The sequence below is a fragment of the Helianthus annuus genome, chromosome 3, assembly GCF_002127325.2.
Source record: "Helianthus annuus cultivar XRQ/B chromosome 3, HanXRQr2.0-SUNRISE, whole genome shotgun sequence".
NCBI lineage: Eukaryota > Viridiplantae > Streptophyta > Magnoliopsida > Asterales > Asteraceae > Helianthus > Helianthus annuus.
Window position 1 is genome coordinate 104,009,279 of NC_035435.2, and position 25,167 is coordinate 104,034,445.

At 37.3% G+C, this 25,167-nt stretch overlaps 1 long non-coding RNA gene across 1 annotated transcript; it reads right to left on the bottom strand.

Annotated features, from left to right (window-relative positions):
• Positions 1-8,617: 8,617 nt before the first annotated feature.
• LOC110927902 lies at positions 8,618-11,787 on the bottom strand. The gene is made up of 7 exons (XR_002585991.2): positions 11,703-11,787; positions 11,400-11,465; positions 10,632-10,711; positions 9,478-9,535; positions 9,235-9,394; positions 8,925-9,046; positions 8,618-8,827 (listed from the first exon to the last, which is right to left on the bottom strand). It is a non-coding gene; the product is annotated as an uncharacterized LOC110927902 (long non-coding RNA).
• Between the last annotated feature and the right edge of the window lie 13,380 nt (positions 11,788-25,167).

The window sequence follows — 25,167 nt, forward strand, 5'->3', positions numbered from 1 at the left end:
AAATTACCAACAGTGCCAAAGGAGCAAAATCACACCAAGCCCAAAGGAAAAACACCGGCTCAAGTCCAAAAGAAGCCGAACCAAAAGAAGAAGAAAAATGTTAACTTTGTGAAATCGACGGGAACAGACAAAATTGAAAAGTTTGAAAATCAATCTAACTTAGATTTTGTCAAGAAAACTATTGTCGAGAAAAGAAATGAACCAAGCAGTTCAAAGCCTAGTACCTCGGGTTCACAAAGTTCAACATCTTCGGCTAAGCGATCACATGATTCTTCGGGGTTTGTTGAACGAAGATCATGTTTTGAGTGTGGAACCATTGGGCATATTATTAGAAACTGCCCATATCTTCATAAACAGAAAGAAAAGGTTGATGATCCCCGTGACAAAACTGACCGTAGGCAATTGGTTTCTGCAAAACAAGATCCCCGCCTTGTAAGAGAAAGGGAAAAGAAACAGAAACGACAACAGGTCAAAAAGATTGAAAAAGCAATTAAAACTGATGTGGTTCAAAAACAATCTGTGGTTGTAAAACCAGAAAATTCCAAAACTTCAAACAATCAAGAAGTTAAAATTTTAAAGAAAGACACTGGTAAAACAAAACAGACATGGAAACCTAAATCGGTTACTGAATCAGGGGGACCATCACAATTCACCAACCATCAAAGACAAGAAGTTATTGTCATTGATGAAAATGGAAGACCCAATACCACAATGGCTTGGGTCCCCATCTCCAACTAATTCCTTTGAGTTCATGTGCAGGGTGCTTCAGGAGGAACTATCAGTAGTCATTGGATTGTTGATAGTGGGGCATCCAGGCACATGACAGGCGACATGAAGCTTCTCTACGACGTTAAATCTATTAGAGGAGGTTATGTTGCTTTTGCTGGAGATAAAGGTGGATATATAACGGGTGAAGGAATGATATCTAACGGGATTGTCAGCTTTGACAAGATCAATTTTGTGCAACAACTTGATCACAATCTTCTTAGTGTTTCTCAAATCTGTGACAAGAAATTTTCAGTACACTTTGATGCTAATGGATGTTATGTGCTGAAACCCGGCTTCAAAATTCCTAAAGAATGGATTCTCTTGTCGGCTCCAAGGATAAATGATCTGTACGTTCTTGACATGAGCCAGGCTATTACTACGTCTGCACAAGCAACATGTTTCGTTTCTAAAGCCACAGAAAAAGACACTATCTCTTGGCACAGACGAATGGGTCACATTCACTTACGAAAAATGAATCATTTGGTTTCAAATGAATTGGTGAATGGTGTTCCTCTCAAAAATTTCCATCTTCAAGACGTCTGTGTTTCGTGCCAGAAAGGAAAGCAAACAAAGAAGAAGCACCCTACAAAGAAGATCAACACAGTGGCAGTTCCTCTTGAACGTTTGCACATGGATTTGTTCGGTCCTGTCAAGCACAAGAGTATTCGGGGTGATCAATACTGCCTCGTGGTTACTGATGATTATTCAAGATTTTCTTGGGTTGCGTTCATGGCACACAAGAGTGAAACCTTTGGTATTATCAAAAACTTAATCATTCAGATTGAGAATTTGTATAAGTTGAAGGTTAGGCGGATACGTAGCGACAATGGTACTGAATTTAAAAATCATTCCATGGCGGATTTCTGCACTTCAAAGGGTATTCTTCATGAGTTTAGTGCAGCCTATACTCCTCAACAGAATGGTGTCGCTGAACGTAAGAACCGCACATTGATCGAGACTGCTAGGACAATGTTAGTGGAGTCACAGTTGCCCATTCCATTCTGGACTGAAGCTGTGGCCTCTGCATGCTATACATTGAACAGAGTTCTTACAGTCAAAAGGCACAACAAGACCTGCTTTGAGCTTCTTTAAAAACGGAAACCAGATTTGTCTTATCTAGAACCGTTTGGAGCTCCATGCACAATCATCGATCCTAATGGAAAGTTTGGGGCAAGAGCAATTGATGGATACTTTCTTGGGTATGCCACCCCTAACTTACGAGTCTGGAATCTAGAGACTAAAAGGGTCGAGGAATGGTCTGAGGTCAGAGTACAAAGGCACACCCTGCCAGTCAAAAATCCGGGTCAACCTTGGATGTTTGAGTACGATGATTTCTTCAATTCGATCAATGTTGAAGCCGTTGAAGAAAATGCTGCGGCTAGGATGTTTTTCGAGAGTGACAATGCAACAGTTTCACCGGTGGTTCGTCCAATTCTTGTTAATCAAGAACCATCTTCTTCGGTGAACAATAATACTCTCAACAATGAGGATTTTCACAATGCAAACGAATTGAACGAATCTTCAGAGGATGATGAATTTCTAGATGCAGATCAGGAAGCTCCTACAACAGCAGTTCATGGTACTTCAGAAGGTACTCCTCCAGTGGATGCACATAGAACAGCTGAGGCTACTGCATCATCCTCTTCGTCAATTCCGGGCCTTGAATTGGTTGTTGATCTTAACCTCAACAACCTGGGTATAAATGTTCCAGTTCCAGATAATCCAGAAACAAGGATTCATAATACCCATCCTCAACAAAACATCATTGGAAATGTGCAAAGTGGCGTTCAAACAAGAAACATGTTGCGAAACAACAACAATGCAGGCTTGTATGCAGCTATTAGAGAATCCGGGCAACAAAATGACTGGTCCTTCGCGTGTTATGTCTCACAGGAAGAACCAAGAACGTGGAAAGAAGCCTTGAAAGATAACGCTTGGGTTGAGGCAATGCAGGAAGAACTGCAACAATTCCAGAAGCTGGGTGTCTGGAAACTAGTAGAGAAACCTGCTGGATACAAGAAGATTGGTACCCGTTGGGTTTTCAAATGCAAAAAGGATGACCGCGGAGTTGTTATCCGAAACAAAGCTCGTTTAGTCGTTCAAGGTTTTCGTCAGATTGAAGGGATCGACTACAACAAAGTCTATGCACCAGTGGCACGTCACGTCTCGAAGCAATTCGAATCTTTCTAGCCTATGCATCCTTCAAAGGATTCAAGGTTTATCAGATGGACGTGAAAAGTGCATTCTTACATGGTGTGGTTGAAGAAGAGGTGTACGTCGAACAGCCTCCAGGTTTTGAAGATCCTATCCATCCCGATCGGGTTTGGTTGCTTAACAAAGCTCTTTATGGTCTTCATCAAGCACCGCGAGCTTGGTATGCAACCTTATCACACTATCTGCTGGAGAACGGTTTTCGTAGAGGTCTTATCGACTGTACTCTTTTCATCAAGGAACAAGATGGAGATCTTCTTCTGGTACAGGTATACGTTGATGACATTATTTTTGGTTCTACTAATGATGTCTTGTGTAGGGAATTCGAGCGCATTATGCAGGATAAATTCGAGATGAGTGCTATGGGGGAAATGACTTTCTTCTTGGGCCTACAAGTACAACAAACAGAGTCTGGGATATTCATCCATCAGACTAAATATGTTGGCGACATCTTGAGCCGGTTCCAGATGTCTGATGCGACGCCCATTGGTACCCCATTGCCAACTAATCACGGAATTACTCCAGATTTGAAGGGAGAAGCTGTTAGTCCTTCAAACTACCGCGCCATGATGGATCTCTTATGTACCTCACAGCATCAAGGCCAGACATAATGTACCCAACGTGCCTACTTTCCAGATATCAAGTTAACCCGAAGGCCTCACATCTTGCTGCTGTTAAAAGGATTTTTCGTTATTTGAAGGCGTACCCTGACACCGGTCTGTGGTACCCTAGGGATAATAACTTTGAATTGGTAGCTTTCAGTGATTCTGATTTTGGCGGATGCAAAATCGACGGTAAATCCACAACGGCTGGATGTCAGTTTTTAGGAAATCGCCTAGTCACATGGCAGTGCAAGAAGCAGACGTGTGTAGCTACATCAACATGCGAAGCTGAATACATTGCTGCCTCAAGTTGTTGCTCCCAAGTTCTTTGGATTCAACAACAAATGCGGGATTACGGTTTTGAATTCCTAACTACTCCTATTTACGTTGATAATTCTGCTGCTTTAGATATCACTAGAAATCCTGTGCAGCATTCGAAGACCAAACACATCGAAATCAAATATCACTTCATACGTGATTGCTTTGAGAAAAGGCTAATCGATGTTGTTAAGGTCCACACCGATGACCAACGTGCCGACTTATTTACCAAAGCATTTGACAAATCAAGATTTGACTTTTTATTATTAGTAAACGGCATTAAGGTCAAGCAAGAGTAAAACCAACATCAGAAAATCATTTTTGTAAATACCTTTGTGTTTTTAAATTTGTCTTAGTTTATTGATTTTAGGGGGAGTATATCCAAAAATCAGAAAATCCAAAAACATTGAAAAATTCAAAAACACAAAAACAATAGAAAAACAAAAATGAGTTTCCTGGCGAGCAAAAGAGAAAGTGATAGTACATCAGTGGTCTATCCAAGCCTCTTTAAACCTTAAATGAAAAACGATAAGCAGCTCTATATAAGATGTATCGGTAGGCTCACAATCATTTTAAAGTGTGCAGGGTGATATAAATCTTAATAGACTGAAGACCAGGTGGGAACCATTCATTGGCATATGGTCTTAGTACCGAAATTTCGTTTGATAGATTGCCGAGGTTCTGAGATATTCGGTCTTTATGCTGCTTATCATCTGGGTATCATGGTTGTATCTTTTACCAAAAAATAACGGGGACGCAAGTCTAGATCTTCCATGATACTATACATAAGTGTACATATTACATACTGCATTCGACCTCAATAAGCGATAAACAATCACATGTCCAAAACAAATAAGTGATAATATATCACATTTATCCGGGTGTCAAGTTCGTCTCTCTGCTGTACGGAAGTACTGACCTGTTCACGGACTTGCACCTGTGCCCTCATGCATACGAAAATCAAGTTCCTCATCAATAAGTGATTATATCACAAAGGGCTTGTTTTCAAATCAAAATAAGTGAGTATCTCACAATTTATACGGTCAAACAGATGATAATCAGTATACTCACCGGTAAGATGAACTCTCGTGCATACCTTGATACGGGAATGTGTCGTGATGTGGATGAACACCGGTCGGTAAGTATAAATCATACCTTAATGTATCCCCTCGCCATGATTACATCTGATAAGTTGAGCTTAAGTGGACATCAATACCGATAATTGTTATAGGATGCTTATCTTAATGTTAACTAACTGAACAACAAGAGTGTTTTGACATGACCGTACACTGATATGATTCTCTTACCCTCGAAACTCACAAAAAGAATGTTTCGTCGTTTGGTGCATATCAGCACGATATTAGCGGTGATGTCGTTTGATAACACTCAAAGGATTTTAAATTGTTGTCTTTTAAATTCAAAAATACCAAAAAGATTTTAGGTGTGTTTTAATATAAACTTTGTAAAAGCCAAAAAGATTTTATTTCTATTTTATTTTCGATCGTACGATGTTGGAGCTCGAGTCTTCGTTACCTGAAACCTGACTGAAAACCGAACTGACTAAATCTTCATAAACGGTCAGAAATTTGCATGTTTGAAAGTTAAAAACTAAAATTGACAAATTTACTAAACTTTCAAACTGTCGGACGGTGTTTGATTTTGACATAGTCATTCGTGTGTCTTTTGTTGATACTATTCCAAGCAGTTGTTCTCATTACGCGTTTAGATTTCTTGCATGTGCAGATTCTAAAGGCTAGGAGAACATGGTCGATGACAAGCTCTGGAATGAAGACACGACGAGAAGGCGCTCAAAAGATGAAGATGATCGAGTTGCCGCTGGCCATCATCAACACCACAAGGATCTCACTTCATAAAGATAAAGTCTTTTCACGAGCATAACTCAAGGGGGAGCTTATGTTAAGGGGGAGTTTGTCAACACACTTCCTACATGATACGGGTAGTTTGTTGATACACTCTCTGCTTTCAAGACGTGAAGACTTTGAAGATCCTCCGACTTTGAAGACTTGAAAGGACATCAGAGTTTTGAGAACTCGAAGACCCAAGACCGTCGAAGTTCGAGACGTGTCTACAGCTATAGAAGATAAAGACAAAGCTACAGCCAAGGGGGAGTTTGTTGGTGCACTTGTGTCTGTACTTTGTCTGTATTCGGTCACGATGTAAACGATGTCCTGTTCTTGTGTTGTAAGTTGACCAAGTCAACCATCCTCCGGTTTGACTTGGACAACAGTTGGTAAAAGTTGAAAGATGTACTGTCTCGAAGGATAAGAGATCGAAGGATGATGTGGATCCTTCGATCTCATCGAAAGATATGCTTCGAATGACTAGACCTCGAAAGGTGATCTTTCGAGGTCCCTGCTGATCTTTCGAGTGACTTGTCTTCGATAGATGATCCTTCGGACCATCTATCGGATCCTTCGGACTGCACATCATGAGCTGGGTATAAATACCCATGCAGTGTGTTGTGATAGACAGTTCTGAGAGTTCACATAGGTGCACACACCGAAAGAGAGAGAGACTTCTTGAGAGCTTTCTGTCCGGAACTCACACACACACTTTGAGAGTTTACATGTTAGATTTGTAAACATTGTGCTTGTAACCGAAACCTTCATTTGCATTAATACAAGTTGTGTTAATCGGTGAACCCGTGTGTGTTTGTGTTTATACTTGCTTAATCCCGGTTTGCTCGCTAGCTTGGATTCCGCACTCGCTAGTGAGTTAGTATAACAAGGTTTGAGGTTCGTCATCCGACAAAAGGGACCTACAGGGATCAAGCAACCATACATGGTTATTTCAAATCAAGATAACAACACTTTCATAGGATTGTATGGTCAACAATTCGGTAGAACTCGTTAACACGTAGTTTAGCTACGTCATTTATAGAAACTTATAAGTTATTCCTTGAGAGGAGTGCTATAGTTGCATGCTAGCAAGTTCACGTTATTGGAACGACATCATGGAATCATATTAAGCTAGTTTTGCACAAGGATATCGAGGTGAGTTCATAACCCCCACCATTTACGGTTTTACATGTTTATAAATGTTTTCGGGTGTGGAAAGACATGCAACTTTTGCAAAAGTAAACAATATTTCGATGAATGAAAATTCATATTTCTAAACCATGTTGCAAATGAATTTCAACAAACTCAAATGGTTTACGAAAGGTTTATGCAAAACATACCGGTTTTGCAAAAACTTAAGCATTTTAAGAAACATGCATGAGCTACAGACTAACTAGTGACGGGATTGTCCTAGTTACGATGGGACTGGGTTGTCCTTCATACAAAAAAGGGGACTGGTTTGTCCCGCTTACGAACAACAGGACTGTGTGTCCTGCATACAACTTAAGGACTGAATTATCCTACATACAACTTATGGCCTACATACAACTTAAGGACTGGATTGTCCTACATACAACTCATAGGCTCATGCGGGCATGTTGTCATTGTCATACGCGGACATTGACGGTTACACAAGTTTTACAAACATAAAACTTTACAAATACAAAGTTTTACAAACATAACGCTTTACACATACAAAGTTCCACAAATACAAAGTTTCATATAACATGCCTAACATGCCGAAGAAAATGATTTTTATTTCGTTTTTTCAACAATATTTTTAACCTGTTATCAAAAAGATTTATTTCAAATCTTTTTCAAACAAACTATGAACTCACCAACTTTATGTTGATTTTTCGCATGTTTCTTTCTCAAATTACATTTTCAAAATTATGGCACGGTTGGAATAGGAGAACCATGGGGATTCGAGTACTTAGTGGGCGTTCATTTCTTAGAAGTCTTAGCATTAAATACTTCTGCTGTGCAGCAATGAAGATTACAGTCAGATCACACCAACTATGATTTTAGCTGGTGTGACATTCATTGACCAGCAGGTCGTCAACCTTGACAGAGTGGGTGGTAAACTTATCACAGCAGTAGCTGCCGATGATCCTTGGCACCACAAACACACAAACATGAATTGCACAGAAACAAACTTAAAAAAAATGACACAAGAATTTACGTGGTTAGGCCCAAACTGATCAACATCCACGACCGCACTAGGGAGTCTATCTTGTTGGAAGCCTAATGTTTGGCACATGATATAACAATTAGTATTACATGTGTATTATAGTATATGTGACCTATTAGAATCATTGTATATATAAACCTAAGTATGTAACTGTCTTGATAAGGTGTCGTTTGACTTGGTAGTTATGCAAAGGGGTATGTCCTTTAGTCGCACCAATTCGATAGGTATAAATAGGATGGATTTTATCATTTGTTAACTTGCTGCTTGATAGTTATAAACAACCTATGTTAGTTTCTTTCATACGTCAGAATGTGCCACTGTGTCACTTTGGTGGTTTTCAAAATCACAACAATTATGGTTTTCCGGGATACTAGTCTACGACCTTGGCCAAACATGTCGCGCTTCCTAAATGGGAACGTGCCACAGTATCACCGTCTTTTTCATTTAGAATCTTATTAACAACAAACGCTGCAACCTACGTGCATATTCAAAATTATAAGTAAAGGATTAAGATTGTCAATTTTAGGTTTTTTCATGTGGCGCATGGAGGCAATAGGGCCCAGGCCGCAGCGTGAGGCCGCACAAGCGCACGCATCACCTACGTGAGGCGCAATGTATTTATACAAGTTTTTGTTTTATTTTATTTCTAATAGGTTTCTACCATCAGGTGCCCAAGAACTATCTATATATGAATTCATATATAAACGACTTATACGTACAGCCCAAAATGTTATATGTACGACACCATGATGCACAAAATCTTCCCATGTACAAGAGCGTGTCTCATGCCTGTGCCTCCAGCCGTTTTTGACGCCTATACACCCATCGCCTCAAGCAGTCACAGAGCCTTGTGCCTTGCTGCAACTCGTGCCTACTTACTACACAGTTTATCACATAATGGGGTAGCATATATCATAAATTTCTTTATTCCAAAAACAAATACCTTGTAAACATTACTGTGAAAATATTACAAACCTTATGTCCCGGAAATATTCTGACTGAATGATTTTCCCCGATCTTGCAAACATATATCATCATATCAATTGAGCCCGAGGCAAACGTGCGATTCGTCTGCCAATCAACATCCAGAATCGAACCTACCAGTTTGTGGCATGTGGTATTTAGTTTTAGATTTTAAACAAGGGCAATTATTTGTCCCATTAGATATATAAATAATTGTACCTGAATGGAATCTGAATTGTTGCATCATTCATTAGCATTTGATATATATAAATAATATCCAGATGTTGAATTAAAAAGTGATGTGAATGAACTATTGAATTACCGTTAATGTGTTGCTTGATTATGTGTTCACTCTCAGTTTGGTGCTTTAACATCGTCATCCACTAACCAACGTGAAACGCAAAACCAGATGCTACTAGTTCTTTAAATCGCACACATGAGAATCCTTCAATTAGTATCTCATTGTGCTCTACCCATGTAATCTGATTATAAAGAAAACAGGCACCTAGCATGTTAAAACTTTCTGCAATAATATTTAGTTGAATATATAGAAATATTTTCGTACCTTAGAGCGCGCAGCCAGAAGGCTTTCGGTAGTACTTCAAACCAGGGCGATCTGAATTCTGATAGCACATCAACAATATTTACTATCTACTTGTATGTATAAACTTAACACAAAAACCTAATGTTAATGGGTAAAGCTAAAGGCCTAACCTTAACATGTAGTTTCTTTGAATCAAATAAGCAAGAAAACATGAAACTTTAATTGAAGCAATGATAAATTCAAGATAATTAAGGGATTCGTGATAGATGAGCTAAATCAGCAGAACAATACATATTGTTCCCAAATGCATTGATGCTTGTACATTTTAACATTTAAGTTATAAGTCATGTCAACTTTATCCTCAATCAGCATCATACTTTCATGATCAACTAGAAGACCACTATAAACTTAGGTCATTTACTTGCTTCGTTGTGCTTAATTTGTCATAAAATATTTGTGGAGTCCAAGGCCTTTTATGAATTAAAACAAGATTCAAGACAATGTGAACAAGAATTTGAAGGTTTCTTGTTAGGCTATAGAGAATTCAAACATGACCAAAAAAAAAAAAAAAAAAAAAAAAAAAAAAAAAAAAAAAAGAAAAACTTCAAGCTGCTGTTATAACTAGTCATACAAGTGAAGTAACTAATTCAAGCTTTGGTTATATATATGGTGTGGTTTTCAAATGAATCTGCCTTAAAATCAGAACAAGCACATGAGATTTATTAGTTTTACAACTATGCATATGGTTTAATTCATAGGCGAAGTTTAAGAACACTTCTTGCATCCAAAAGAATAGTAACAACTTCAAGTGGATTCTTATGTAAAATGTCACTGGACCTGACGCTTCCGATGTCAAGGGTTGTGTTGGTATATTCAAACATGTGTTTGCTTGAAACTACTCATCGTCTCCTTGCAATCTACACTTTTCTAATTGTGAGTGATACTCTCCTCTTTTCATATCCGCAAATAAAAAACTTCAAGTGTGAGGAGTAGAAAAATGACGTAGGAAATGGGGTATTTTATTTCTAATATTTACAATTATAAATACTAAAAATGATTATGTGAAAACGAGATAATGTGATACCGATATCAAACTAATGAAAAACAATACCAAGATAAAACAATTGCGAGAAGCTCCAACTAATGGATGTATATACAAAGGAATGAGATTTTACCATATAGGCAGAAGTTTATTTCCGAGACAACCAATTCCAACGAAAGGTTCTTTTCAGGGTCAAATCCTACAAAAAAAGATCTGTGGAAAATGATTCAAGAACACAATAAGAAAACAACAATCAAATCCGAAGCTACAATTGTCCCAAAACACAATAACTAAGTTCCGAATTAAAAAATACCATCCCATTACCATAATAACTCCCATATTTATCCAAGCCACAATAATCAAAATATGTGTAACAATTGATATAAATGTATTAATGTAATTTTCAATATAAAGACCCCCATATGACTTTATGTAATATAAGGAGTAAACACAAGAACCAAAAAAGCTTATACAGGTAAGAATAACAAAACACAAACAAATAACAAATATTATGTTGTTAGAAACAAAAAAAAAAAAGTTTTATTTCCAATATTTATTATTATGATCCGTTACATTAAATTCGATTACAAAAATAAATAGACATAAATTTAGGTACTAGCTCTTAAAGTCATTTTAATTGAATACAAAAAAAGATATGTTTATACATAAATACTTACCTTTTATTTTCAAGAATGAATCTTATTTTACTCACACTCTTAACAAAGTCCATATGAAACCCCCTCGAATGTTTCATTCAATTTTATTAATAAATATGTGTGCATGTGTGTGCATATATATATATATATACATACATACATATACATACACACACATATATATATATATATATTCATTTAGTAGTTAAATTAGAGAAAGTACTATGAGGAAATAAAATAAGTACCTGTAATTTAATATAGGATACATCCGTGGAATTCTACAATAACAACCACATGTGTTTACTTCTTTCCTAAATCAAATAAAATATTCAGAAAACCATAAAATAACATCAAGAGCTAATGGTATATATTCATGTCTGGTGTAATGAAATAATCGTTATGCCTTTAAATATCAATTCACATCCTGTTAAAAAGATCACTTAAAAGATTAAATCAATCACAAACACATAAGAGAGAGGACAATTATGCTAAAAAAAATTAAGAAAATATACATAAACATATATGCATATATATAAACACTTATGTACCTCGTTTAGCAATGGAAGAGCTTTTCTACATGCAAAGGTCGATAAGCAATTGTAAGCACCGCTCTATGCACAAAGTAGATGGATCAACCGGATAAACATAGAAAGGGAGGAAGGGTATGAGCTTGTACTTATAAGGAGTAGGGTTGGTGGGTGAGGGAGGGAGGAGATATGCTACAGCTAGTGACAGGTTGTCTGTCGGATTGAAAGGTTGTCCAACCACATCCATGTGTTAGTCAAATCGTATATTGGTAATGTGTATCATATTATTTGTATACCATTACAATACTACACGCGTTTAAGGTGGTTTTAAATATCCGAATTTGATCTTTAGTATTCCTCATTATAAATAAATTAACGTGTTTTAGATTTAAATGTCCACGCTATATTATTTATCAAATAAATCGTTAATTCATATTATTTAACAACTATTTAACCTGCACTTGCAAATATTTGAGTCGATACGATAATTGTGAGGGCAAAAACCATGTCACTAGACGTCAAGACCACGATATATATATATATATATATATATATATATATATATATATATATATAGGGTTAGGTTAATGAGTGAACAACATCCTTGTTTGTGAATAGAGTGAACTAATCTCAGCCATCCATTTGTTTTTTTGATTAAAATGGTAGGATTGTAATATTATCTTTAATTTTCATTAGTTAGATTTAAATCATTTTGTTTTAATTCTTGATTTCAGTTTCATGTTTCCTATTTTGTAGAGATTATACATTTTCTCATGACATATTTACATTTTCTCATTTTCCAACTTTCCTTGGATGATTCCTATTTTGTAGAGATTATACATTTTCTCATGACATATTTACATTTTCTCATTTTCCAAGTTCCTTGGATGATGATTCTGTTATTAATAATTAGTAGGGCATGCGGAGTTTGCAAAAAAGCAACCATTTTTTTTTTATTTTGTCCCAATGGCCTCTCAAGTTAATATGGGAAGTAAGGTAAACTAATCTTTAACACCGGATCTTCTCTTCTAATAAGAATATAAAAAAATTTTGCATCAATAGCATTCATAATTTTTTTATTATATAGTTTAGAATACAAGGGGTATAAATTTAAAGTTAAATTAATTAAAATGAAGAAATCATCAATAAGATTTTCAATTGAGTTCAGTTTACTAATAAGATTGTAAAGATTTTGCCATCTATTTTTTTTAATAAAAAGATAAATGTCATACCGTATACAAGCACCAGCACCACCATCTGGTAATACACTAAAACTTGTTTCTTTTTAATTCTTTTTGTATAAATAGTTCGAATATTAGACATCAAGTATGAAGATGATTATATGTAATAATGTGTCTTTTCCCTAAAAAAATTTTCATCTTTTGTTCAATACATTCCATTCATAGTGTTGTTATACATATATGTACTTTTTAATTTCATGTGTACGTATGGGTATAAAAAAGATATACATATGTGTATAAAACAATTTGGCTGAATAGAAACTGTGTATAAAATATACACAAACAGAACTAATAAATGGTTTATACACATATGTACTTGTATTGGATACTCAAAGTACATGTATGTATTATTTAAATTACATATGTACGCATGTGTATTAAACGGATATACGTATGTGTATAAAACAGGTTGGCTGAATAGTAATTGTGTTTATTTTTAATTTAATAAGTTAGTTAATTGTTGAGAGAAATGAAGAGAGAAAATGTAATTAAATATTTAATTGGAAAGAGAAGTAGTTAACAATTTACCTTTATACACTTTTTATTTATTTTCTACACATAAATAATTAGAAAATTACCATTATTATAAATCTCAAGATCTCCTAAATCAATGGAGAAGATTTGTTCATTTTGTTCACCAAAACAATATGGTTCACTCTTGAATCCTACGCTATATATATATATATATATATATATATATATATATATATATATATATATATAGTGGAAAGTTCAAATGAGAAGTCATATTTTGTAAGAAGAAAAAAAGAAATTTCAACCAATAAAAATGTTTTATTTTACTTCATTTAATATAAATATTTAATGTTACTATAAGGGTACATTGGTAAATCTAATAGGTCATTAATTTGTTGTCTTCTTCTTTAATAGCTAACTACATTAAATTTTTTGTAACTTATCTTCAAAATATATATTTTTTCAAAAAAAAAATAAAATAAAATAATTTAAAGTGTAGAATAAATTACGAGTTGTGTAGGATAAATTACAAATTGTGTAGCATAAATTTCAACGTGTAGGATGAATTTAGAAATATGTTAGAAAACTTTTGATGTGTGTAGGCAAAAAAAAGTTAGTGTGAAGGATACTAGTCTTTATGACTAATTAATTAGTAAAAAATGATAATAAATGAGATAAGTGAAAAAACTATTTAATGTTTTACAAAATTACCCTTTGTTCTTTTTCTTCTCAATTAATTTTCTTCTCTAATGAACCTTCCCCTATATATATATATATATATATATATATATATATATATATATATATATATATATATATATATATATATATATATTAACAAGGTTTGAAAATTATTATATAAAAATCGGATAAGTAACAAAAACATATATATATATATATATATATATACTTAACAAAAGACAAAAATATACATATTTAACAAGTATGATATATATATATATATATATATATATATATTACAAACAATTTTTAAAAATATACATTATTTTTAAGAAACGTTAAAGTATATTCTACAAGAAATATAATTCCGTAAAAACCACAAAAATCATAGGAAATGATTTTAACCACTAAATATAAAATACATGGGTATTTGTACCAAAATACACAAATGTGTGCCAAAGTGTACATTTGGTGAAAATACAAGATTTCCAAGTATTACAACTATACTTATACCAAATAATAGTGAGAATATTATTTAACAAAATATGAAATAAAACCATACATGTTTATATTGAGAAATAAATATAAATATACTCCTACTTTGACTTGGTCAAAGGCACACAAATACAAAAATTTATGAAAAAGTATAAGTATACAAATACAAGAACCAAGTTAAAAATATATAACTTTTAACACTAATCGAACTTGGAATATATATATATATATATATTATTTGAGAATATATATACAAACACTCCTAGAATGTGATCAAGGATGGCATGAAAAACGAATATATATTCTATGAAGATAAAATATATGCTAACGACATCAACAAGATAAATGTGTGAGACACGACTACAAGGGGCTCGGCCCTACACATGTCGAGGACACGTACATAACACTCGTGCGAGGCACAAAGTCACAAGAGGGCTTGGCCCATTCATACGGCACGCGATCATACAAATATATATTTGTGAAATTTATGTTAACAACTTATTACTTTATCAATCTACCATCATAAACTAATAAGCAAGATTTCCATACAAATAAATACAAGTCTTAATACACATTCAATATGAGAGACTTGTACATAGTTACACCTAGACCTAAATGTCTAATGAATTTAGGACACTTGTAGGTTGTGTTACTAACCGAGGAAACCGCACAGGATCATTAGCACGCATGTACGGACGCAAGTTGTGAGTTCATGTCCCCTCTTTTAAACGCTTTTTAGTTTTTAAAGTTTCGAGGGAGATACATGTACAAGTGGTATGATAAGCTAGGGAATGAATCAACTTAGATCATGTGCGAATAAGGTTGAACTTAAGCACCATTAATCACATTTAGATGGAGGAACGAAAGGGGTAGATCTATTTGGTTTTGGCGAGCCCCACTCTTAGTCCGTGAGACTGTGGGAGTGCTTTTGTGTCCTAGTGGAGGGTAATCGACACATAATTCGTCAAGGGTTGGATTGGTTCCTATGTCGGCACACATATTAATGTCCTTGCAAAACATTAATGATTAACTATTTCATTGATGCTTTTACATACCAGATTTCATACAAAAATATTCGAAACGTTTTAAAGATTCATTTGTACAATTAAAACACATGAATACACCAACTTTGTTGACTTTTAAACTTACATGTATTTCAGGGAATTAGTGGGACTTTTCACTTCAAAAGAAAGTGGTCACAAGATTTGTAAACCAAGATGATGCCAAACGTTTGGAGGCTTTGTCCGTTATATACCGCCTCTTGCGGAAATATAGTGGCCAAATCCTTGATCTTTAAAACTACATTTTGTTGGAAATGTTTTTCATGAATTATTACATTTGAAGGTTATACACAATATACTAAATTCTTGGTGTTGTAACATTTGAATCCATCTATAACATTGGCATGTTTGGTTTGTTTTCATCATATAGCTGGTTTACTTTATCGTATGCAATGAGAATCAATTATGGTCACACCTCGCCCTTTAGCCTAAGAGAGGGTGTGACAAATAAACGTCATAATGATCATGTTAAAACACTGATGATGTTTAATCAGTTAAGGCTGCCCATGGTTATGTATAACTATGCTTGAAGAATTATGGCTTTGTACGAAGCGTATGACCGTGTTTGATAAGTATGGTTATGTATAATAAATATAACCATGTTTGACTTAAAAGATGTTTGGATACATAATCACAGTGCTAGTTATAATCTAAAACTCATGTTGAAGAAAGTAGAGGTGAATCAAGAATGTGGTACGAGTGTGAGACACATCTTTCCAGTTAAGTTTAGCTTCCCCTCTTTTAAGTTAGCATCCACAATGGTGGTCATCCATGATAGTAGTCTAGGCTTTTAAGTGTTCTAGGAATGGGCTATGGTATCTCCCCCTTCGTACATTGGTACATTAAAATCTTACTAATGACAAACGCTGCAACCTGCATATGCAAGTTTATAGAAGATTATCAACAAGTAAAGTGTTAGAAATTCTACGTGAATATTAGTTCTTTTATATCTCAAACTTTTCAAACATGTTGGTGCACTTGTGTCTGTACTTTGTCTGTATTCGGTCACGATGTAAACGATGTCCTTGTAAGTCATGTAAGTTGACCAAGTCAACCGTCCTCCTGGTTTGACTCAGTCAATAGTAAGTAAACTTGTTGGAAGTTGTCTGGCTCGAAGGTTGGGTGATCGAAGGATAATGTAGATCCTTCGATCACCTCGAAAGATATGCTTCGAATGATTAGACCTCGAAAGATGATCTTTCGAGGTCCCTGCTTATCCTTCGAAAGCATTGTATCCGAAAGATGATCCTTCGGACCATCTTTCGAATCCTTCGAGCAGACCTGCTGTATATGGGTATATATACCCATGCAGTGTTGAGGACAGAAGATAGATGCACACAGATAGTCACACCGAGAGATAGAGAGCAGAGAGCATCCTGTCCGAAACACTCACACACTTTGAGAGTTTATAGAACATTTCTGTAAACATTGAGCTTGTAACCGAACCCTCATTGCATTAATACAAGTTGTGTTAATCGGTGATCTTGTGTGTTTGTTTCTCTACTTGCTACTAACTCGGTTTGCTTGCTAGCTTGGATTCCGCACTCGCTAGTAGGTTTGTATAACAAGGTTTAGGTTCGTAATCCTCCGCGAAACAGGGACCTACAAGTGGTATCAGAGCCTCGCTCTTTACCTTGTTTAAAACCGGGTTTTTACAAGTTTTGGTGTGTTGAAACACTTGGTTTTTGCACCTGTTTTTACTTGTTTTCTTGCATTTTCTTTGAGTAAAAACGTGTCTAAACGAACCGGGAGTGTTTAAAGTGGGGTTGGGTAACTTGAAAACTTGTTTTTGAGTAACTTTGTGTTTTCCGGCGAAAGCTCCGGTTAAACTTCCGGTGACTGGTTCTAGGATAAGGCTTTCCATTTTTGGCATAGTTTATTTCAAATCTTGGTTGGTAAGATAGTTGTCAGCCTGCCATACTCTTTTGCCGAAAGTTGACTTACCAACCTGTCACCTTTTCACCAACCTTTCACATCAGATCAGTTTGTGTCAGAACCTCTCGAAAGATATCTTTCGACATCGAAAGACTATCCTTCGACATCTGTCGATCAAGGAAGGCTCGAAAGATCACCATCCTTCGACCCATCCTTCGACGTCCGAAACATATCCTTCGATTAAGGAATCTATTCGAAAGACAGTGTCCGAAAGATAGGGATTTATCTCGAAAGATAAGGATCTTTCAAGTGTGAATCTTTCGAGATTTTGAATCTTTCGAAGCCAGTGCTCGAAAGTCAACAGTGATCCTTCGAACACTGTTGATCATTCGAACAAGTGTGATCTTTCGAAAGTGAGCTATACGAAAGATAAGGATATTTAACTCGAAAGATAAGGATCTTTCAAAGGAGAATCCTTCGAGTTCTTGAATCTTTCGACATCATTGTTCGAGATTCAACAGTAATCTTTCGAGTACTGTTGATCCTTCGAACAATAGTTGATCTTTCGATTGTGGTCTGTTTATTGTTAACAAGTTTCTGTGATTTCAGATCTTTCGAACAGGATCGTTCGGCTGTGTGATCTCTCGGATTATTCACTTAGCATTTATTTTGCTCATTAATCATGAATCCGAGTTGGTGGGGAAGTCCGGCTCCAGACAGTGGAAAATACATGAATACCAGTCAATCTCCATCATGGGCCGAATCTCCAGTATCTACATCCTCACAAACAAATGCCACTCAAGCTGGTCAATGGGCGTTTGTTTCAAATCAAACTCCGAGTATTCAAAGTCTTCTACTAAGTGAAAGTGAAACCGGCAGTTTGAACAGGCCTCCAAAGTTGATGCATCTTAATGAATATCCGGGATGGGTTGATCGTTTCCATACTTACATTCTTGGTCAAAATACAGAGTTGTGGTTGCGGTTCACTACGGAATTCGATCAATCTATCGAGATTGCTGCTTCTTCGACAGCTACATTTGCTGATCTTCCTGATGATCAAAAGAAGACGTATGACTTAGAAAAGAAAGCATACGCTATTCTCACTCAAGCACTGAGCAAGGATATTTATCATCAGTTCGTCAGTTTCAAGACTACTAAGAAGCTGTGGGATGCATTGAAGACAAGAGGAGTAGGTAATGAAGCCACACGTCAATTACGACGAGATCTACTGAAGAAAGAATTCGATGGCTTCACATGTATGGATAAGGAGTCCTTGGGAGATATGACAAGCCGTTTCTATCACCTACTTACCGAGCTGACCAACTTTGAAGTCACAACGACTCCAATAGAGGTGGTAAAGAAGTTTGCCGATGCATTGCCTCCTCAATGGAATAACTTCCTGGAAATCTTGAAGTACAACGGAACGTTGAAAACCACAAATATCAACGATTTCGTGCAGCTTCTGGAGAACAAGGATCAGGAAGAAACGTTGAAGGCAAAGAGAGTTGCAGTGCCACAGAATCCAGAGATGTATTATGGCACCTCCACTACTTCATCTGCAAAAGCCGGTTCACATGCTCCACTTCAAACGGCGTTTGTCACAAGCACGGATATGTATGGCAATCCAGTGCAAGTTCCTGTAAAGCCGCCTCCAACCACAGATCTGTATGGAAATCCAATACAACCACCTCCTCCTCCTCCTGCTCAACAACCACAATATGCGTGTTATGGAGGAACATCATCTGCTGCAGGTCAACAATCAAAGCCAAATACAGTACAGCTTGACACTTCAAGTTTTTCTAAAATCAGTGTAGAAGTAGCTAAGGAACACATGGAGCTGCTTAACACTGTAGTGAGCGCGTACTGTGGATTGATAGAAGGTCAGATTGGAAACATTAATCTGACACAAGAAGATTACAGGCAGATTGATAAGGAAGAGATGGACTTGATGGATATCAAGTGGGCCTTTGCGAGTGCTGTGAGAAGAGCAAAGGATTGGATGGAAAGTACTGGCAGAACCAGCTTGGAAAGTAAGCGAGACACCAAGTATGGGTTCGATAAGCAGGCTGTTAAGTGCTTCAACTGTGGTGAAAGGGGCCACTTTAAAAGGGAATGTACAAAGCCAGCACAGCACGGGAATCAAAATCCCTTCAGAAACCGAGGCAACCAGCAGAATCAAAACAGAAACACTGAGCGGTCATTGGTGCCTGCAAATAACCAAACCAACCGAGCACTAGCAGTTCAGGTGGATGAAGGTTGTGACTGGTCAATCCAGTTGGGTGCTGATGCTCCTGATGAAACAGCATGTTTTGCTCAGGTTGTAAAGAAGCTAGTTCACACCAGTGGTGGAGAATCTTCTGCCAGTGGTGGTGAATCATCTGAAGATGAAGATTCGTCTGGTTACAGTGGAAGTGTTGATGAAGAATCATCCAATTCTGGTGATGATCATGTGGGTGAGACATCGAATGCAGCAATCGATGCAGATATTGATGAACTCTTGGAGGAAGCTGCAGCAGAAACTCAAAGAAGATCTATTTTGGTGGATCAAGCTGCTTATACTTCGTCTTCTCTCCATTCAGCCTTTATGGCTAATGTCGACGGTTCATCAAGTCAGGTATGTGTCGATGAACCCACTGCTGTTAATTGTGATGAATGTACTAGATTGCATGCTAGATGTGCTGAAATGGAGAAAAGTATGTCTGAGTTGCAAGGCAAACATGATGCTTTACAAGCTAGTTTGTTTGACTTGCAAGACAAACATACTACTGTGAATGAGAATTTGAGTGACTTGCAAAGTAAGCATGACGCTTTGCAAGAAAAATATGATGTGACCTTTCTCCACAATCAGAAATTGACTGTGGATCTCTCAAAATGCACAGAAGCCAACATGTTTCATGGAAACCATGAAAAAGAATTTAAGTCAATGATTGAAACATTAAAGAAAGATAAAACTGAATTGACAAAAATGGTTTCAAGAAAACAGACGGACATTAATTTGTATATCTCTCGTCTTGAAACAATGCAAAAAGAGATGGCCTGTGTGAAAACCGAAAGTGATGCGATCCAACTCAAGCTAGACAGTTATTTGAGCTCTAGGTATGTGTTAGATCACATCATTGATGTTCAGAAGGAAAAGAGAGATGTCACATGCATAGGCTACAAGAAGTGTCCACCACCAGTGAGACATAATTATGACGCCATGCCTGATGAAGAGGACAGGGTATTCTTTGAACCTTCTGTGCCTCTAGATGTTAAGGAGTTTGCTGCAGGACTCGGATACCAAAAGGAAGTATCCTCAGATTCAGATGTGTCAGCAGATACATTTGTAAGTGCTGAACAGAATCAAGATCCTCCAGTTGTGATTGAGGATGCTGATTCGTCTGATGATGAATCTGACGATACTGTCCAAGCAAAGTCTGATGCGGTAGCCAAAAATGAGGACATACCTCTTGAGAATCACATCCTATGTGATCCCCCTGTTCAACCCGCTAAGACTGTTGCAACTGAGTCCTCATCTGTGGAAAAGCCGGAGAGTGTGAATTTGCTGTACACTCTAGTTGGTGATGATAAAATTTACTCAGACAAAGATTTTCCCATTAAGAATGTCAATCAATCCTTAATCTGTAAAGTCTTTGAGAATTCGACGAGTAAGTTCTTGGGAAAGGCAGGACCTAAAGTTACAGTTACACAGTGTCCTCCTATTCCAAAGGCTGAAATCCGAAAACAATTTGGTAACAAGAAATTACCAACAGGGCCAACACAGCAAAATCACACCAAACCCAAAGGTAAAACACCGGCTCAAGCTGACAAGAAGCCGAACCAAAAGAAGAAGAAAAAGGTTAACTTTGTGAAATCGACGGGAACGGACAAAATTGAAAAGTTTGAAAATCAATCTAACTTAGATTTTGTCAAGAAAGCTATTGTCGAGAAAAGAAATGAACCAAGTAGTTCAAAACCTAGTACCTCGGGTTCACAAAGTTCAACATCATCGGCTAGACGATCACATGATTCTTCGGGGTTTGTAGAACGAAGATCATGTTTTGAGTGTGGAACCATTGGGCACATTATTAGAAACTGCCCATATCTTCATAAGCAGAAAGGAAAGGTTGATGATCCCCGTGGCAAAACTGACCGTAAGCCAACTGTTTCCACAAAACAAGATCCCCGCCTTGTAAAAGAAAGGGAAAAGAAACAGAAACGCCAACAGGTCAAAAAGATTGAAAAAGCGATTAAAACCGATGTGGTTCAAAAACAATCTGTTGTTGTAAAACCAGAAAATTCTAAAACTTCAAATCATCAAGAAGTTAAAATTTTAAAGAAAAACACTGGTGAAACAAAACAGACTTGGAAACCAAAAACGGTTGTTGAATCAGGGGGACCATCACAATTCACCAACCATCAAAGACAAGAAGTTATTGTCATTGATGAAAATGGAAGACCCAAGACCACAATGGCTTGGGTCCCCATCTCCAACTAATTCATTTGAGTTCATGTGCAGGGTGCTTCAGGAGGAACTATCAGTAGTCATTGGATTGTTGATAGTGGGGCATCCAGGCACATGACAGGCGACATGAAGCTTCTCTACGACGTTAAATCTATTAGAGGAGGTTATGTTGCTTTTGCTGGAGATAAAGGTGGATATATAACGGGTGAAGGAATGATATCTAACGGGATTGTCAGCTTTGACAAGATCAATTTTGTGCAACAACTTGATCACAATCTTCTTAGTGTTTCTCAAATCTGTGACAAGAAATTTTCAGTACACTTTGATGCTAATGGATGTTACGTGCTGAAACCCGGCTTCAAAATTCCAAAAGAATGGATTCTCTTGTCGGCTCCAAGGATAAATGATTTGTACGTCCTTGACATGAGCCAGGCTATTACTACGTCTGCACAAGCAACTTGTTTCGTTTCTAAAGCCACAGAAAAAGACACTATCTCTTGGCACAGACGAATGGGTCACATTCACTTACGAAAAATGAATCATTTGGTTTCAAATGAATTGGTGAATGGTGTTCCCCTCAAAAATTTCCATCTTCAAGACGTCTGTGTTTCGTGCCAGAAAGGAAAGCAAACAAAGAAGAAGCACCCTACAAAGAAGATCAACACAGTGGCAGTTCCTCTTGAACGTTTGCACATGGATTTGTTCGGTCCTGTCAAACACAAGAGTATTCGGGGTGATCAATACTGCCTCGTGGTTACTGATGATTATTCAAGATTTTCTTGGGTTGCGTTCATGGCACACAAGAGTGAAACCTTTGGTATTATCAAAAACTTGATCATTCAGATTGAGAATTTGTATAAGTTGAAGGTTAGGCGGATACGTAGCGACAATGGTACTGAATTTAAGAATCATTCCATGGCGGAGTTCTGCACTTCAAAGGGTATTCTTCATGAGTTTAGTGCAGCCTATACTCCTCAACAGAATGGTGTCGCTGAACGTAAGAACCGCACATTGATCGAGACTGCTAGGACAATGTTGGTAGAGTCACAGTTGCCCATTCCATTCTGGACTGAAGCTGTGGCCTCTGCATGTTACACATTGAACAGAGTCCTTACAGTCAAAAGACACAACAAGACCTGCTTTGAGCTTCTTCAAAAACGGAAACCAGATTTGTCTTATCTAGAACCGTTTGGAGCTCCATGCACAATCATCGATCCTAATGGAAAGTTTGGGGCAAGAGCAATTGATGGATACTTTCTTGGGTATGCCACCCCTAACTTACGAGTCTGGAATCTAGAGACTAAAAGGGTTGAGGAATGGTCTGAGGTCAGAGTACAAAGGCACACCTTGCCAGTCAAAAATCCGGGTCAACCTTGGATGTTTGAGTACGATGACTTCTTCAATTCGATCAATGTTGAAGCCGTTGAAGAAAATGCTGCGGCTAGGATGTTTTTCGAGAGTGACAATGCAACAGTTTCATCGGTGGTTCGTCCGATTCTTGTGAATCAAGAACCATCTTCTTCGGTGAACAACAATACTCTCAACAATGAGGATTTTCATGATGCAAACGAATTGAACGAATCTTCAGAGGATGATGAATTTCTAGATGCAGATCAAGAAGCTCCTACAACAGCAGTTCATGGTACTTCAGAGGGTACTCCTCCAGTGGATACACATAGAGCAGCTGAGGCTACTGCATCATCCTCTTCGTCAATTCCGGGTCTTGAATTGGTTGTTGATCTTAATCTTAACAACCTGGGTATAAATGTTCCAGTTCCAGATAATCCAGAAACAAGGATTCATAATACCCATCCTCAACAAAACATCATTGGAAATGTGCAAAGTGGCGTACAAACAAGAAACATGTTGCGAAACAACAACAATGCAGGCTTGTATGCAGCTATTCGAGAATCCGGGCAACAAAACGATTGGTCCTTCGCGTGTTATGTTTCACAAGAAGAACCAAGAACGTGGAAAGAAGCCTTGAAAGATAACGCTTGGGTTGAAGCAATGCAGGAAGAACTGCAACAATTCCAGAAGCTGGGTGTCTGGAAACTAGTAGAGAAACCTGCTGGATACAAGAAGATTGGTACCCGTTGGGTTTTCAAATGCAAAAAGGATGACCGCGGAGTTGTTATCCGAAACAAAGCTCGTTTAGTCGTTCAAGGTTTTCGTCAGATTGAAGGGATCGACTACAACGAAGTCTATGCACCAGTGGCACGTCTCGAAGCAATTCGAATCTTTCTAGCCTATGCGTCCTTCAAAGGATTCAAGGTTTATCAGATGGACGTGAAAAGTGCATTTTTACATGGTGTGGTTGAAGAAGAGGTGTACGTCGAACAGCCTCCAGGTTTTGAAGATCCTATCCATCCCGATCGGGTTTGGTTGCTCAACAAAGCTCTTTATGGTCTTCATCAAGCACCACGAGCTTGGTATGCAACCTTATCACACTATCTGCTGGAGAACGGTTTTCGTAGAGGTCTGATCGACTGTACTCTTTTCATCAAAGAACAAGATGGAGATCTTCTTCTGGTACAGGTATACGTTGATGACATTATTTTTGGTTCTACTAATGATGTCTTGTGTAGGGAATTCGAGCGCATCATGCAGGATAAATTCGAGATGAGTGCTATGGGGGAAATGACTTTCTTCTTGGGCCTACAAGTACAACAAACGGAGTCTGGGATATTCATCCATCAGACTAAATATGTTGGTGACATCTTGAGCCGGTTCCAGATGTCTGATGCAACGCCCATTGGTACCCCATTGCCAACTAATCACGGAATTACTCCAGACTTGAAGGGAGAAGCTGTTAGCCCTTCTATCTATCGCGCCATGATCGGATCTCTCATGTACCTCACAGCATCAAGGCCAGACATAATGTACCCGACGTGCCTGCTTGCCAGATATCAAGTTAATCCGAAGGCCTCACATCTTGCTGCTGTTAAAAGGATTTTTCGTTATTTGAAGGCGTACCCTGACACCGGTCTGTGGTACCCTAGGGATAATAACTTTGACTTGGTCGCATTCAGTGATTCTGATTTTGGCGGATGTAAAATCGACGGCAAATCCACAACGGCTGGATGTCAGTTTTTAGGGAATCGCCTAGTTACATGGCAGTGCAAGAAGCAGACGTGTGTCGCTACATCAACATGCGAAGCTGAATACATTGCTGCCTCAAGTTGTTGCTCCCAAGTTCTTTGGATCCAACAACA